The sequence below is a fragment of the Chiloscyllium punctatum genome, chromosome 15, assembly GCF_047496795.1.
Source record: "Chiloscyllium punctatum isolate Juve2018m chromosome 15, sChiPun1.3, whole genome shotgun sequence".
NCBI lineage: Eukaryota > Metazoa > Chordata > Chondrichthyes > Orectolobiformes > Hemiscylliidae > Chiloscyllium > Chiloscyllium punctatum.
Genome location: NC_092753.1, coordinates 61,971,646 through 61,990,354, shown reverse-complemented (window position 1 = coordinate 61,990,354; position 18,709 = coordinate 61,971,646). Strand labels below are relative to the sequence as shown.

At 39.6% G+C, this 18,709-nt stretch overlaps 1 protein-coding gene across 2 annotated transcripts in view; it reads right to left on the bottom strand.

Moving 5' to 3' along the window:
• Positions 1 to 12,772, bottom strand: part of casr (calcium-sensing receptor) — a 69,696-nt gene extending 56,924 nt beyond the window's left edge. The window contains exons 1-2 of one of the 2 annotated variants that reach the window (XM_072584360.1): positions 12,725 to 12,772; positions 12,492 to 12,602 (exon numbers count right to left, since the gene is read on the bottom strand). The gene's annotated coding sequence lies outside the window, so the exon portion shown is untranslated. Of the gene's footprint in view, positions 1 to 12,491 lie in introns of both variants that reach the window. The other variant, XM_072584359.1, reaches the window with a different exon arrangement.
• Positions 12,773 to 18,709: the final 5,937 nt, after the last annotated feature.

Genomic DNA, 18,709 nt, shown 5'->3' with positions numbered 1-18,709 from the left:
CATTCTAGTATCACAGCTAAGTTTATCCTGAAATTAAATATTGATGCATGAATATCTGTCTAAAATAGAAATCAATGCGTATAAGTATACAATGGAAATAACATTAAATGATTCTGTGCCGATCAGAAGGTCAAATTACATATAGCCCTGCCTGTAAATGACTGAATTAGACACCATCTTCCTTATTGTATATGACATTTAATACTTTGTTGCCTCATCACATTGTCAAATATTTACATTATGTACTGTGTACTTGAAATTGAATATTCATCAGAAAAGTTTGTCAGAGTTCACTTCAGCTTACTTGCATTGAGGATGGAGGAAGAAAAATCACTTCAAATGTTATAGTGTTCTGACTGTGGTAACAGAGCAAGAGAACCAAACTAAAAATGATGTCAGTCAGGATCTGAAAAAGAAACATTAGACTTTTCTTCGCATGAACTTTCAGATTAATTTTGCTAAAAAGTCATACTCAAAATGTTAACCTTCCATTAAAAAATATTAAAGTACGCAGTTGACTTTCAGTGCAAAAGGAATAAGAGACTGTGGATGATTTTATTAGGCCAAGTGATTTTTTCAATGTACATTAACCCATGATTTAAGTTGTGCGGTGTTCCTTTCTTAAATAAAGGAAACTGGAATAATCAAACTTTCTGATGTGTTTTTATTGTGCCTCATAGCTAGTTGAGTTAAACAATAGAACAACATTGTCTTTTATAGTACAGAACATCAGTATTGCTCAATAAAAAACATATCTTTTTGAAACTTTCATCTTGCAGTCATCAGAGTGGTAGATGTGATCTATATGGACTTCAGTAAGGCGTTTGTCAAGGTTCCCCATGGGAGACTGATTAGCAAGGTTAGATGTAACGGAATGCAGAGAACTAGCCATTTGGATACAGAACTGGCACAAAGGTAGAATACAGACGGTGGTGGTGGAGAGTTGTTTTTCAGACTGGAGGCCTGTGACCAGTGGAGTGTCACAAGGATCGGTCTCCTTCCTATCGGAAAGATGTTGTGTAACTTGAAAGGGTTCAGAAAAGATTTACAAGGATGTTGCCAGGGTTGGAGGATTTGAGCTCTAGGGAGATGCTGAACAGGCTAGGGCTGTTTTCCCTGGAGCGGAGGCTGAGGGGTGACCTTATAGAGGTTTACAAAATGATGAGGGGCAAGGAAAGGGTAAATAGGGAAAGTCTTTTCCCTGGGGTTGGGGAGTCCAGAGCTAGAAGGCATAGGTTTAGGGTGAGAGGGGAAAGATATAAAAGAGACCTGCGGGGCAACTTTTTCACACAGAGGGTGGTACGTGTATGGAATGAGCTGCCAAAGGAAGTGGTGGAGACTGGTACAATTGCAACATTGAAGAGGCATTTGGATGGGTATATGAATAGGAAGAGTTTGGAGGGATATGGGCCAGGTGCTGGCAGGTGGGACTAGATTGGATTGGGATATCTGGTCGGCATGGAGAAAGTGAGGACTGCAGATGCTGGAGATCAGAGCTGAAAAATGAGTTGCTGGAAAAGCGCAGCAGGTCAGGCAGCATCAAAGGAGCAGGAGAATTGGCTTATGGTTCCTGAAGAAGGGCTTTTGCCCAAAACGTCAATTCTCCTGCTTCTTTGATGCTGCCTGACCTGCTGCGCTTTTCCAGCAACACATTTTTCATATCTGGTCGACATGTATGGGTTGGACCGAAGGGTTTGTTTTCATGCTGTTCATTCTATGACGATGACTCTATCAGAACAATTCTAAAGAATATCAATTCATAGGGAAAACCATTATTTAAATTGTATGATAGGAGAGCACTGATTGGTTGTCCATGGAGAACAGTTGCCATAGAAAATGGATTTATTAATGTTAATAGTTAACTGCTAGGTTTTGTTTACATTTGAAACAAGGCAGGTGAGCTTTCATAGATCAGGGCATTGCCCTGCGAAATAGACCACTTGTTTTTTGTGAACAAGTTGATTGGGCCCTTTTTATGAGGCTATCCTGATCAAATAATTTCTCCCTGTATTTGACTCATGAAAGACTCTAAAACTGTGGAAGAGTAAAGTTGATCACCAGGTGGTTAGCCGATTCATGCTGCTACCTTGCAATTGCAAAATGAGTGATGATTGTTACTATCAGGTGTTATTTTCAAGCCAAAAAATGTTCTCCTTACCATAAAAGCAATTAATGTGGTATATGAATTTCCCTGCTAGTATGATAACAGGTATGTAGGCTGTGCGTGTCAAAGACTGGCAGATCATATTTATTCAACCGTTCACAATAAACAAGACACTGTCTGAACCCTACCAGTCCACGCTTGCAAAACTCACAACACAGTATCCAATTTTTGAGAAGATTTGTAGCTCAGGTTGAGGTTCTGGATGTCACCTTTGTCATCACTAAACGAAACAAATTAGAGGAAACCTTCAAGACCATCAATAATACCCTTACTGGCATAAAATTCACTAAAGAGGAGGAAACCAACAACAAACTGCCATTCCTAGATGTCACAGCAGAGCAAACAGCCAATGGGGAACTTCAAACCAGCGTCTACAGAAAAACAACACGTACGGTCCAAATATTGAACTACAGAAGCAATCATCCCAACACCCACAAATGAAGCTGCATCAGAACATTATTTCAATGAGCCACTACACACTGTAGCACAGAAGAACTGCAGAGCAGAGGAAAATCACCTATACAGTGTATTCAAAAAGAATGGACACGGTCCGCCGATTTCTCAGCAACAAACCCAAACAAGCAGACAAAACACGTGCAGAAACCCTAGCCACTCTCCCCTACATCAAAACCATCTCGGAAATGACTGCCAGACAATTCAGACCCCTTGGCATCATGGTTGTCCACAAACCTACCAACACACTAAAACAGCAGCTAATGAACTTGAAAGACCCCACACAGACAATAAACAAAACTAATGTCATTTGCAAAATACCATGCAAGAACTGTAACAAACACTACATTGGACAAACAAACAGAAAACTAACCACCAGGATATATGACCATCAACTAGCCACAATACGACATGACCGTCTCTCACTAGTATCCTTACATACAGATAAGGAAGGACACCACTTCGACTGGGACAACACATTCATTCTAGGATAAGCCAAACAGAGACATGCACAGGAATTTCTAGAAGCATGGCATTCCAACCAGAACTCTGTCAACAAACACATTGACTTGGATTCCATTTACCACTCCCTGAGAAAAAGAACAGGCAACAACATCCCCACAGGAAATGATGTCACCACCGAAAATGGCATCATCAACCCAAGGAAACCCAAACATATAAGTAGAAAGCAGGAAACACCAGCAGTGCTCAATGAAGATGTTACCTAGTATGGTGACGAAATGTCTGAAAATGAACCGTCCAGCTCAGCGAGCAAACCTACATCCACAGTAATCAAGGTTAGATGTGATTATATAATTAGACTTTGCTGGATGATCCCAAGTGTGTGAAGAATTACACTGGATTTTCAATCAGGTTCACAGTGTGATGCACTTGTATAGACTGGAAGCTACATACATTAATATGTAGGACCTTTGCAGACAGAAAGAACATGATAAGTATTGCACCTATTTCAACTCAAAATAGATGAGAGCCATTTCTCAGGGTAATGTCCTGATCAATCAAAGTCAATCTGCCTAGTTTCAAAATTAAGTAAAACCTAGCTGATAGCCACCAATCAGTATTAATAGTGCACTCTCTCCGGTAATATCTTTCCCAATCAGAGTCCACTTGCTAATGAGTTGGGGTGTTGTGTTGGGTGGATGGGCTCTCACACTGGTTGTTTAGTTCAAGGTCGTGTGTGGATTCAGTGATGAGTCAGAGATCCCATTTAATAATTGCTTAGGGGTCAGAGTAGGGTTTTAATCCACTGCATTTTCCAGGCTAAGTATGAAGCTTATGTGATTAGGAACCTTTTAAAGTCATCAGCTTTAAGGAGCTTTCCTCTAGTCTCCATATGCAGGGGAATTGCCTATGGAAGTGTCCTGGGTCCATCCCTTGGAGTCAGCTGCATTGGCAATTCCTCATGACCTTGATGCGAAGCTTCAGGCAAAACTGCTCCAGCTGACCATTGCAATGTCTGGTTCAATAATTTTCCCTGTATTTATCCATACTTTCAGTCTGCCCGTTTTCTCCCATTTTAATTTGATACTAAAATAGCATGCAATAAAAAAATTATTGTTTTTTTTCAAATTTCCAAAAAATAACCTTTAAAGATTCTCATCAATCTAGCTCTTTTAGCTATTGAATGGCTCTATAATGTTGTTTCTCAGTTAACCTCCAGGAAAATCAGTCTTTTTCTTTTATCCTTATTGAAGATTGGAAAGACTAACTGCAATTTGACAATTCAGTGTCAATAGCACAGAAGAGACAAGATATAAATAGTTATTCAGCATATATTATTTATTTCCAATTAGCATGCTCAAATAATAAATCACAAGTAAGCAGTTAGAGAATGGTGCTAGTCAGCTAGATATCTGGAGTACTATTGTTCAATGTTGCGAGAAAAGGAACTTACTTTTAGTATATTAAAAGGAGAAGGGTACACCAAATATAGATGCTGAACTGAAATATAATGAGTAATATTGTAGTCAAATTTAAAAGGTCTGGAATGTTAAATTTGTTTTCTGTTTCACCTCTGAGATGCAAAAGCACTTTAAGAGATTTGCCCATATTTTTCGGAACATTGAAACAAGAGTAGACCATTTAATCCTTTGAACCTATTCAGCATTCAGTAAGATCATGGTTGATCAGCAAAATATTTGCCTTTTTCCGATATGCCAAAATATCTTGGAGTAACTAACACCTATCAATCTCAGATATAAAATCAATAATTGACCTAGCATCAATTGCCACATGCAGAAGAGAATTTCACACTTCTTTCACCCTTTGAAGTTGGAACTGTTTGCTAATTTCGTTCCTCAGTTTGACTCTAATTTTTAGATTCCAAAATTATCAAGCAGCAGAAGATGTTACTCTCCAACAACTCTACCAGATTCCCTTTATATCTTGAAAGGATAGATCCCTTAACCTTTGAATTCTGATGAAAACAATGGGAATTTGAGTAAAATCACCTTGCGATTTAATTCTTGGCATACAAGTAACATTCTGGTAAAATTATGCTGCATTTCCTCCAAGACAAATATGTCTCTTTTAAAGTGTGAGATCCAGATCTGCTCACAGTACATCATGACATATCTAACAAGGGCTTTGCAAAGCCAGTGCATGCCTTCTACCTCCTTGCTTTCTAGACTGCTCGGTGTAAAAGCCAAGATTGAATTAGCTCTTTTGAATATTTGATGTTATTTTAACATACTTTACACCTGGACCCCAAACCTATTGGGTCTCCATTATTTCTAGCTTTTCAACATTCGTAATAAAATATCTGTTCCATCCGTTTTAGATCCAAAATTGTTGAAATCATGTATCTATATTTTTCCCCTATATTTCCCTACAGTGCTGTCAATATCTCTATATATCATTGGCAATCTTGGATACACATTTTATATCTAATTATCTAAGTAGCCAAAAATAGAGTGAATATTAAAGCTTCAATATAATTCTTTGCAGGACAATAAGAGCAGAATTTTGCCCATGGGCTTCTGAACCCTGCTATGAGACGCAAATTGAGGTCAGAAGCAAGAGCTATTGGTCATTCAATGTGATATTTCCAGAAGCAGCTCTTGTAACCCTAGTTAATAGTAATCCCGGACAAGCCAGATCCCAGAGTTAAATCTAGTTTGGGAGACCATAAGGTTTAGTTTTCATTTTGTTTACCTTAGAGGTTGGTCACTGGATATATTCACATGATGCTACCACTGTAGTTTCAAGAAGAGAACATATAAGTTAACTACACAAGAGAAAAGTGCATGAACTATGCTAAAAGACGTAACTATTGGAATAATTCAATATAAACATTGGAAACGATCCTTTTCATCACAGAAATATCCATACACAGGCTTCAATATAATGTCACCCTTTTCTCCATGATAAAGCTTCTTGCTCATTTGATACAGCTGTAAATAATTTTTTTTCAGCAAATTTCTAAGCATTCATTCAATGTCATTTTCTTTTGTTATTCTTGGAGGCCCTTAAAACAAGTAGCTAACTCAGCTTACTTTTCACGCAACAAGAATTTCCCAAAACTTGGGTCTTTACCAACCTTGTAGGATATTTTATTCTCTAATACTTCCATAGCTTTTTGCTTTTGGAACTTTTTATACCAATACCTAAGCTTCTCAGGACCTGTCCCAAGCCCTAACCGCTTGGAGACTGTTTTTAACTGCACCTCTGCTGTGTGGGCTGTTTCTATGTGCATCTGTTTTGCTCTCTTGCTCAGAGTTATAAAACTAAGGTGATTACCTTAGCAATTTCCTCTCCAGGTTACTTACTGGCCATGTATGTAAAAACATAAGCCATTTTATGAATGCTGTTTCAAATTCACTGTTCAAAATTACATTCTGATCTTTCAATAAAAAAAGAGTGAACTTCACTGGACTAAAAACTAAAATCCATTTCTCCTCCATTTCAAAATCCAGGTTTCCAAATGGTCATAATACGCTATGGACACTCATCACAGCCTCCATGCAGAAAAATAAATGAAAATGTATCTTTAAGAGGTATTTCAGTTTCTTTTTCTCTTATTGCTTTTACTATTTTAGTTGTACAGACTTCATTTTGACAACAGCAATATATTTACATTCAGGGATCAGCTGGATAGCTGGTTAGTGATGCAAACAGCACTGGTTCAATTCCCAAATCAGTTGAGATTACCTTTTGATTTGGTAAGGTACGGAAGGTCTGTGCTTTTAATGGTTCCCCAGAAATGCAAATCAATATTACCATTTAGTCTCCAGTAACAAAATTCCAAGCTTAGGGATTTTGCCTGCTTTGGTTTTTATTGCTTATTGAGCACTCTTGAAATGCTTAATGGACATCTCACACACTTCTGTCAATATTTCTTGGAAACTTGACACATTCGTCAGAAATGTCATCTCTAAGCATTGAATACTAAACTTTACTTTGATTTATTTAAGGGAAATGCTCACCTCACACATTTCAAAAGGACTGAATCCAGTCAACCCACGAAAGACATCCCTGATGGCACCAGTAACAATTAAATTCCATTATCTCAATCATGAGGGCATGCATGCTTTACCAATGATATGATGATGAGGTACATTGTTTTGTTCCCTAACATTAGTTATTTATTTTAATATTTGTGACATGAAATTTGAATCTTGATCTGATTGCATTTCCTTGGATATTAGAATCATAGAGTCATAGAGATGTATAGCATGGAAACCGACCCTGCAATCTAACCCATCCATGCTGATCAGATATCCCAACCCAATCTAATCCCACCTGCCAGCAACCAGCCCATATCCCTCCAAGCCCTTGCTATTCATATACCCATCCAAATGCCTCTTAAATGTTGCAATTGTAGCAGTCTCCACCACTTCCTCTGGCAGCTCATTCCATACACGTACCACCCAACAGTGGCCTAACCAATGTCCTGTACAGCCGCAACATGACCTCCCAACTCCTGTACTCAATACTCTGACCGATAAAGGAAAGCAGACCAAACACCTTCTTCACTATCCTACCTACCTGTGACTCCATTTTCAAGGAGCTATGAACCTGCACTCCAAGGTCTCTTTGTTCAGCAACACTCCCAAGGACCTTACCATTAAGTGTATAAGTCCTGCTAAGAATTACTTTCCCAAAGTGCAGAACCTCGCATATATCTGAAGTAAACTCCATCTGCCACATCTCAGCCCATTGGCCCATCTGGTCAAGATCCTGTTGTAGTCTGAGGTAGCCTTCTTCACTGTCCACTACACTTCCAATTTTGGTGTCATCTGCAAACTTACTAACTGTACGTCGTATGCTCGCATCCAAATCATTTATGTAAATGACAAAACGTAGAGGGCCCAGCACTGATCCTTGTGGCACTCCACTGGTCACAGGCCTCCAGTCTGAAAAACAACCCTCCACCACCACCCTTTGTCTTCCACCTTTGAGCCAGTTCTGTATCCAAATGGCTAGTTCTCCCTTTATTCCGTGAGATCTAACCTTGCTAATCAGTCTCCCATGGGGAACCTTGTTGAACGCCTTACTGAAGTCCATATAGGTCACATCTACCATTCTGCCCTCATCAATCTTCTTTGTTACTTCCTCAAAAAACTGAATCAAGTTTGTGGGATATGATTTCCCATGCATAAAACCATGTCGACTATCCTTAATCAGTCCTTGCCTTTCCAAATACATGTACATCCTGTCCCTCAGGATTCCCTCCAACAACATGCCCACCATTGATGTCAGGCTCACAGGTCTATAGTTCCTTGGCTTGTCCTTACCACCCTTCTTAAACAGTGGCACCAAGGTTGCCAACGTCCAGTCTCCCGGCACCTCACCTCTGACTATCGATGATACAAATATCTCAGCAAGACGCCCAGCAATCACTTCCCTAGTTTCCCACAGAGTTCTAGGGTACACCTGATCAGGTCCTGGGTATTTATCCACTTTTATGCATTTCAAGACATCCAGCACTTCCTCCTCTGTAATATGGACATCTTGCAAGATGTCAGCACCTATTTCCCTACCATTTATATCTTCCATATCCTTTTCCACAGTAAATACTGATGCAAAATATTCATTTGGTATCTCCCCCATTTTCTGCAGCTCCACACAAAGGCCACCTTGCTGATCTTTGAGGGGCCCTATTCTCTCCCTAGTTACCTTTTTGTCCTTAATGTATTTGTAAAAACTCTTTGGATTCTTCTTAATTCTATTTGCCAAAGCTATTTCATGTCCCCTTTTTGCCCTCCTGATTTCCCTCTTAAGTATACTCCTACTGCCTTTATACTCTAAAGGATTCACTTGATCTATCCTGTTTATCTGCTTCTTTCTTTTTCTTAACTAAACCCTCAATTTCTTTAGTCATCCAGCATTCCCTATACCTACCAGCCTTTCCTTTCACTCTAACAAGAATATAATTTCTCTGGATTCTCGTTAGTTCATTTCTGAGGCTTCCCATTTTCCAGCCGTCCCTTTACCCGCGAGCAACTGTCCCAATCAGCTTTTGAAAGTTCTTGCCTAATATCGTCAAAATTGGCCTTTCTCCAATTTAGAACTTCAACTTTTAGATCTGATCTGTCCTTTTCCATCATTATTTTAAATCAAATAGAATTATGGTCGCTGGCCCCAAAAGTGCTCCCCCACTGACACCTCAGTCACCTGCCCTGCCTTATTTCCCAAGAGTAAGTCAAGTTTTGCACCTTCTCTAGTAGGTACACCCACATACTGAATCAGAAAATGGTCTTGTACTCACTTAAGGAATTCCTCTCCACCTAAACGCTTAACACTGTGGGAGTCCCAGTCGATGTTTGGAAAGTTAAAATCCCCTACCATAACCAGCCCATTTTTCTTCCAGATAGCTGAGATCATCTTACAAGTTTGTTTTTCAATTTCCCTCTGACTATTAGGGGGTCTAGAAAACAATCCCAATAAAGTTATCATCCCTTTCTTATTTCTCACTTCAACCCGAATAATTTCCCTGGATGTATTTCCGGGAGTATCCTCCCTCGGTACAGCTGTAATGCTATCCCTTATCAAAAATGCCACTCCCCCTCCTCTCTTGCCTCCCGTTCTATCCTTTCTGTAGCGTGTGTGTCCTGGAACATTAAGCTGCCAGTCCTGACCATCCCTGAGCCATGTTTCTGTAATTGCTGTGATATTCCAGTCCCATGTTCCTAACCATGCCCTGAATTCACCTGCCTTCCCTGTTTGGCCCCTTGCATTGAAATAAATGTTGTTTAATTTATTAGTCCTACTTTGTCCCTGCCTGCCCTGACTGTTTGACTCACTTCTGTTCTCAATTGTACCAGTCTCAGATTGTAACATTTTGGTTAACAGCCGACTGCGCTAACTGATTGCACCACTGAGACTCCTATTTCCTCAGGACCTTTCTCAGCAATGACTGCTTTGAGGCTGCTACTAAGATCATTTGTATGAACTTTTTAACCTCTGCATGAACTTACTTCTGGCTTATGCTCTTTTTTTGAATTGTAAAATTCAAGTCTGCAAAAGCCTTATCAAGTACAGTGTCTCCTAGGTAGTTAGCTGGTCATTTGGTCAAAATAACAACTTTTAGAACTTTTAACAACTTTGCAAATGCCATTTTAAGCTCATCATTTAAAATGATTTGCAGCTGTTTCCAAAACAAAACAAATCAGATCTTTGGAGGACTGAAAACTAAATTCCATTTTCCCTTCACCTTAGTACATAAGTTCCAAATATAACGTCAATATATTATGAACCTTCATCACACAAACAACTAATGGCTAGTTGGCAAATTAAACTGACTTGTGGGTTCCCAGCAATTAAGTGGAAAACTTCAGTCAGCCACATGATAAATAGACTATTAGCTGATTTAATTGCCACCCAAAAGATGGATTTTGATAACCCCTCTGCCATTATTTCTCGTCTGGCATGGGGAGGGTTGGAGGTCAGGAGTGCTGTTTTGCGTTGACTCATTTTCATTCCTGATCTGATGGGGCATAAAACATAAGCTTTATGTATCATATTCTGTCTAATTAGGATAATGTCCATTATCACTACTCTCTGTTCCTTACTGCTTGGCTAATTTTCTAACCAGTTTAAAATTCGGCCTCCAATTCTAAGAGCTAGAATATTAGATAGGAGTCTGTTATGAGCAATTTTATAAAATCCAGATTAATGATATCCCCCAGATATTGCCCTTTCCATTATCTTATCCACCTCTTCAAAACATTCAGTTGTATTTGTTAGACAAAATGTAGCCTTTACAGAACTATATTGCTCCCACTCTCTAAACAGCTGAAAGTTTTCAAGTTCCTCACTCATCAAATCCATAGCTATAGACAGATTTTCCCTTCTTATCTTCCTTAAGTAGCAGAACGACATACACAATTTCCAATCTAAAACAACAGATCTTGAACTGAGAGAACTTTAGGACAATACAATTGGGACATTTGCAATATTCTTGCTCATTCCCTTTACATCCTTTGGATAGAAAGCATTTAGTGATGGCAATTTATCCTGCATTTTTATTTTGTTTGATGACTCATTGACCCTGAAGAAATATTAGTTTCCTTAGGATGTCAGGCTTGCTGACCTCTTCCTCTATTGTAAATACTGACACAACGCGCCTGCTATTTCCCCATTCTTTGGCCATAAGACTGTAAGGTATAGAAGCAGAATTAGGCCATTCAACCCATCGAGTCTGCTGTGCTATCTGATCATGGCTAATATGTTTTCCAACCTTATTCTCCTGCCTTCTCTCCATAATCCTGGATCCCCTTGCCAATCAAGAACCTATTTATCTCTGTTTTAAATATACTCACTGACTTGGCCCGCAGAGTCTTCTGCAGTAATGAGTTCCACAGATCAGCCACCATCTAACTGGAGAAATACCTTATCATCTCAGTTTTAAAGGTTTGTCCCTTCATTCTGAGTCTGTGCCTCATGGTCCTAGTTTCTCCTACTGGTGGAAACATCTTCTTCACATCCACTCTATCCAAGCCTCTCCGTGTTCTGTAAGTTTCGATCAAATCACCCCCTCATCCTTCTACACTGCATTGAGTAAAGACCCAGAGTTGTCAACTGCTCCTCATGCAATCCCTAGGATCATTCTTGCAAATCTCCTCTGAACCCCTCCAATATCTTTCCTTAGATACAGAGCTCAAAACTGCCCTGAATATTCTAATTGCAGTGTGTCCAGAGCCTGATACAGCTTCAGTAGTACATTTCTGCTCTTGCATTCCTGCCCTCTTGGAATTAATGTCAATATTCCATTTGCCTTCCTAACTGCTAAATGAACCTGTGTGTTAACCCTAAAAGAATTCTGAACTAAGTTGTGACCAAAGTTTAGAGTGATAGGTTCAGATGTTGTTTCATCCTCCATTATGTGTTGGAGAGCCTTCAGCTGGCCCTCTGAATCAAGCATTCTGTACTGATTTATGACTGAGTGTATTCACTGCAGTAAAAGTCACTCTGGACAGTTCTACTATTCACAAAACTCTACAATATACAGTCCAGCTAAGAATATTCAGATTTATTTTGTTTGCATCTATGCCTTAGTTGCTAATTCCAGACATTTTCACTTTATTTTTGTTTCACTTTTCCCATCTGTGTGATTATTCTGTACGTGAGTATATATTGTTTAAGTCTTCAGAAGGTAAAAATATGAATGTATATCCAATTAAAATACTGTCCATACTAGATAAAAAGGGAAAATGATTAAAGCTGATATTGCTTGGGATCTTAAAACAATTGGTGGATGAAGAGTAAAGGATTCTCAAGCACAAAAACGTCAGAAACATTGAAAAGTAAAGTTGAATTAAATAGAATCAGAAGAATAGAACTAGTTGAGACAATCTTAAGCACAAAGATCTCTTTCGGTTATAGAAAATAAAAGGTGGATAACGTAACTTACCTTATTCACACGAATTCCAAAAAAGCTTCACCTCAATGATAAATAAAGGCACAGAGACCACTGGTTTAAAGTCCTGGATAGCTGATCCACTTTGCGCTTCTACCTTTGTTTCTGAAAATATATGGGTCAAGAAATCAGTGTGATGTTGAGGAGATGGATTGGTTAGAATGAAGAATTCAACATTCAAGGAGCACCACATAAACTACAAGTTGTAAAAGTAACGCTAAACATACAGTTTAACTATGATTTCAAACAAATGCCTTTCATGCACTAAGCCAGACTATGAGTCAGTGTGGAAAATTGCCACACTGTATTTCAATTTTTCTGAAGGAGGCAGGGAGTAATCTACGTCAAATATTTCCACATTGCATTGTATTTCCTTCTGCTGCCAGATAAATTATGAAGCAACTCAACAAGCTGGAAGGTGTAGCTCTTTTTTGTACTTCAATAGTCAAAAGTGGTTCATCTGCCTCTAAACACTATGACAAGGAACACATTGACCCACATCAAGTAAGACTTGAAATGTATTTTTATAGAACTGTATTTCCCTGTTTTTGAGGACTGCAAAACTTTTTGGTTAAATACTAACAGATGTGTTTCCTTCATTTAGGCATGACATAAAATCACTTACTTCAATACTTAAAGTAACAAGTACCACCATTACCAACCACAAACAAATCTTGAATGCACTATTCATTTGAAGTCATTAAATGTTAGTGTTATATTCTGAATATGTTTTTAACTAGTCTAGCAATTTTTAATTGAATTCCGAGCAATCTTCAAATTTTCTCAACAGCATGGCAAGAAAAATGCAAAGGAGGATTTGTGCAAACCTACATTCTTACTTAATATGTAGATGTTGACGTCTTATTACGTAAGTTACTTAGCTGACACAAGACAGAGGTCATTTTCAGCATTGACCATTTCAACAAGGAGAAGCCCATATCCTACTGTACTTCAAACATGAATTCTTTCAGACAGCACTTGCATCTTTGAAACCTTTAGGAAGGATCTGATTCACTGTGAAAGACACCCTCTTGAGTTTAACAGAATGATATAATCCAGATTAGCACTTAACTTGGTTCACCCCTTGCTGAACTAATATCAGAGCAACAAAGAAATCCACAGAGTTCATTCATCACCAAAAATGTTTTGCATTAAAATTCCTAAAATATTAATGCAAAATTGTTAAAGTTGACTTTTATTCTTCTGGAATGTGAATTACATGATGTGTTGTCACCTGACTATGGTCATTATTTAGGTCTGTTTAAATTTGACTTCTCAGTAAACTTGATTTGCTGTTTTTAGCCCTTAAGTGTCTGATCATATGTTTCCGAGAGCCTTGGGACATTTTCCCTTGTTAAAAGGTGCCAAGCAGATAGAAGCTGTTTAAAATACAAAGATACAGTTCCTGATAATGCAAACTTTGTTGGTGATACTGAAAATATATAAACTGATCATGACAAATCTGTAACAATGGTCAGACAGCCCAGCACAGAGGAGAGAGTGACCCCAGCATGGAGGAGCATGGCAAGTCAGCCAGAACACTAGTTATTGAATTTCTCTAAAAATCCCACTTTCAAATGAATGAATGAATGATTTATTGATACATGTATTTTATACTAAAACACAATAAAATACAGTGAAAAGCTGTCATTTTTCACCATAATCCAGCACCATTTTTATAGTTTAAGAATAAGAGAAAATGAAAAGATAAAGTTTAAAAAGAAGTCCATCTGTGTATGAGCTCTGAGCCAATTCAGAACCACCGCTGCCTTGCCAGACCCAACTAACACTGAAGTTGCCAAACCTCAGGTGGCATCTTTTGCCTTTGGGCCCATTCATCTTCACCATCCACGCTGGGCACACCAGCATCAGAGACTATCGCTGCAGTCAATGTTGCCATAGGGTTCTCCCACCACCAATTCACTGCAGCCAGCATCGGACCCAAGTCAACCATGCAGTTGCCAACCCTAAATTGCCAGATTTTACCACGAGGCCTACCTTGCTGACACCACTTCAGGGCTCATGCTCCTCCCCATTAGGCTTGCTCCACCTGTCACAAAACACCCCCCCCCCAATCCTGCTAGGCTCACAACCCCCCCCCCCCCCCCCCCCCCACCCCAAGCTGGGCTCACTCTCCCTACACTGAGCTAGCTCTCCCCCCACCCTTGCTTGGCTAACATTCCCCTCAGCTGGGCCAGCTCTTCTCCCACCCCCCCCCCCACTCGCCCAACAACTCGGCTGGCTCTTACCATTTCCACCCCCCCGCCCCAACTAGCCCACTGGCTCACTTTGGTTTCCTCACACCCCTGCTGGGGTCACTCCCCTGACCCCCCACCCACCCCCAGAGCTGGGCTCACTCCCTCCCCACTGGGCTGGCTACTCTCCTCACTAAGCTCAACCCCCCACCCGCTGGACTAGATGCCCCCTCGGTTGGGCTAGCTCTCCCCCACGCTGGGCTCCCAATCACCCCTTCCCGCCAAGCTCGCTCTCCCTTCTGCACCAGGCTCGCTCTCCTCCCCTCTACTGGGCTCACTCCCCGCTCACCCCACCATCCCTGGGTGCATTCCCCCCCCCCCCCCCCCCACCCTGCTCCTCCTCCACCCCGCCCACAAAGAAAATAATCATTCCTGAGTCAAAACTGTTGTCTTGAATCATAGATTCCCTACAGTGTAGAAACAGGCCCTTCGGCCCAACAAGTCTACACCTACCCTCTGAAGAGTAACCCACCCAAACCCATTCCCCTTCCCTATTAACCTATATTTACCCCTGACTAATGCATCTAACGTACATATCCCTGAACACTATGGGCAATTTAACATGGCCAATTCACCTAACATGCACATTTTTGGATTGTGGGAAGAAACCGGAGAACCTGGAGGAAACCCACACAAACAGGGGAGAATGTACAAACTCCACACAGACAGTTGCCTGAGGTTGGAATTGAACCCGATTCCCTGGTGCTGTAAGGCAGCAGTGCTAACCACTGAACCACCTTGCCACCCAGAGTCAGTTCTATTTTTGTTAGTCTCTGCAGATGCAATGGTATATAAGCTTTAAACAACATATGCCTCTTAATGGTATGTGTATGTATTTTCTTTGCCGGTTCCTCTAGAATCTGTTCCTAGGTTATGTTCCCTCTCCAAGAAGTGTTGTTCCCATGATAAGTGTTGTTACCATTGTAACTGTTATTACTTATCTATTTCAGATTCTGGGGCTGATAGTCATTCTGTACTCTTTGCAATTGGTGAGATCATTTCTTTCAGATGAACAGCCTGAAGTTAAGGGACAGCTTCTAATTGCAAGCAATATAGGTAAAGCTATAATTATGGGTTACTTTAATCCCCAAATAGATTGGGCAAATCAATTGGCAGCAATGAATAGTGGGAGTTCTGGAATATGTGCAAGATGGTTCTCTGGAATAATACATTGAGGACCCAACTAGAAAACAGGCCATTCTACATTGGATATTGTTTAATGAGAAAGGAATAATTCGCAATCTAGCTGCGCAAAGTATCTTGGGAAGAGTGACATAATATGATAGATTATTTTCATTAAGATGTAGAGTGATGGTGGTGACTCTGAGACTAGCATCCTGAATTTAAATAAGGGAAACTACAATGCTGTGAGGTGTGAGTTGGCTATAATAAATGGGAAACATGATTTCAAGAGTTGATAAATGATTGCATTACTAATCCCCTAAGGAACACAAGGATGAATTGCAACAATTGTTCATTTCTGTCTGGTACAAAAATTAAAACTAGAAAGGTGGCTCAACAATGGTTAACAAGGGAACTTAGGGATACTATTAGATCCAAGGGCATCCAAATTGACCCAAAAAGCAACAGTCTTGAGAATTGGGTGTACTTTATACTTCAAAGGAGAACAAAGGGATTGTCCTTTTCAGAAACAGGGGAAGTTATAACAGAAAGCAGAGAGATGGCAGACCAATTACATGTTCTGAATTTGTCTTCATAAAGGAGAATTACATTTGATGTTCCGGAGCAGTGCCTCATGTTGAGGGATGAACTGAGAAAATCAGTATTAGTATAGAAATGATGTTGGGGAATTTGTTGGGATTAAAGGCTGATAAATCCCTACTGCTTGATAATTTATCTCTTAGAGCGTTTAAGGAAATAGTGGAGAAATTAGTGGTGATCATTCAAGATTTAATAGACTATGGATTAGAGTTCCTATGGATTAGAGAGTAACTAACATAACCCACTACTTAAAAAAGAAGCTAGAGAGAAAACAGAGAATTACAGATCACTGGGTCTGGAAAAGTAGGGAAAGCGCTAGAGCCCATCATAGAAAATTTAACAGCAGAGGGCTTAAACAGTGACAAGATCAGACAGTCAGCATGGATTTACAAAAGGGAAGCTGTGCTTGACAAATCTACTGGAATCTTTTGAGTTGAGAGTGTGGTGCTGGAAAAGCACAAGTCAGGCAGCATCCAAGCAGCAGGAGAATCAACATTTTGAGGATATAGGAGTAAGGTTCAATACCCTTATCGATTGAGGTTACCATGAAGTACTCTGTTTATCAACCTCTCCCTTCACCTGAGGCATGGTGACCGTCAGGTTAAACCACTACCAGTCGTCTCGCTCTTTCTCTCTCTAATGAGAGAGCAGGCCTATAATCCAATAAGACTGACAACTTCACCTTCACCACAGGGATCAGTGTTTGGGCTCCAGCTTTTCATGGTTTTTAAAGTTTTAGGTGAGAGAACTAAATGTAATGTCTCCAAAATTGCAGGCAATACAAAGTTGGGAGAGATAATGAACTGTAAGGGGGATGCAGAGATGCTTCAGTGCAACAAATTTGGAAAATGCATGGCAGATGATTATATGTAAGGTTATCCACTTTGGTAGTAAAATCAGGTAAACCTATTCAAGTACTCAGAAAAAATGAAAGTACTTTTAGACCATCCCCAAGCCAGGCAATGACCACTCATTACCAAAGGAATTTTTGGATTCCTTCCAAAAACCAATTGATATGGACTGTCCAATTTATTTTGAGTCTCTTACATAGGTGGCCTGCTCAGCAGTAAGGGTATTTCCCTTGACACTACATCTATGCTGATGTAGGGGTTTACCCCTGCTATGTTATGGGGAAAAAAAAAATCACCATTCTTTAGCACTTTCAACACATCCCTAAACCTAAAGCAGGTAGGACTCCAATTCATAGCCTTAATTTGGTTCTTACTGCTTAAAGAATCTAGGTAACATCTTAAATCCACACTACACACTATGGACATATGTCCACTGTCCAAACATCACAATTGACTGAGTTGGCAACTAAAAGATCCACTACTGAGCTGAAGTTTCTGGTAACTTTGAACAATTCCCTTTGCCCTGATCATTATCACAATTTTATCCTTCCAAAACTGCTGTTATGCTTAATTTTGATATTCCATGCAGGCCAATTCATTGCATAGTGGCATTTCAAATTGCATCTAAAAACAGTTGTTGACTATATTCTATTTCCTGTTATATATGTTATAATTGCCACATATGTAAGAGGAGTGAGAATAGAGATATAATTTTCCTTTTGCATTGATGTTTTTACCCTATAGCTGGGCAGTGTACCACATTACCATAGAAACTTCTATTCTTTATGCTAGTGCTAATATCTTATTTGAGTCTGTTAGGAATGAATGTTTACCCAGGATTTTTCCTAAAATATATATCTGAACATGTCTCACACATTTAAACAGACAACTTCCTTATATATTTTTCCATAAAGTTTCCAAACTTGCCTCAATATTAAATTGTTCAGCCTCTAACTCTGAATATTTTATATCTAATTTTGCTTCTACTAGGAAGTGACATACCTTGTATTTTTTTCTTGGTGAAGACATAACCCATGCTCACATATTACTTTACTTTCCCATTGATCATAAGGTTCAGCCTCACAATTTATCTATGGGAAGTCATAGCCAGACACTACACTTGGTTTCTCCAATATAACTCAAATTACAATTCTCTGTTTGAAAAAGAACTCTTAGCTACCAAATTTTACCTCTAGGCAACCATCCTGTGCTATCAATGTCAATTAATACCCAAGCCAATCAGTAAGCAAGAAACCAAGACACATGGATCAAGTTTATTGACTACTCAGTCTTACCACTACAGCCCCACTTACTACCCCTTCATTTTTTTATATCGATCCAGAACAGCTCTTATACACAACTGAACTTTTTTCTCGTTACCAAA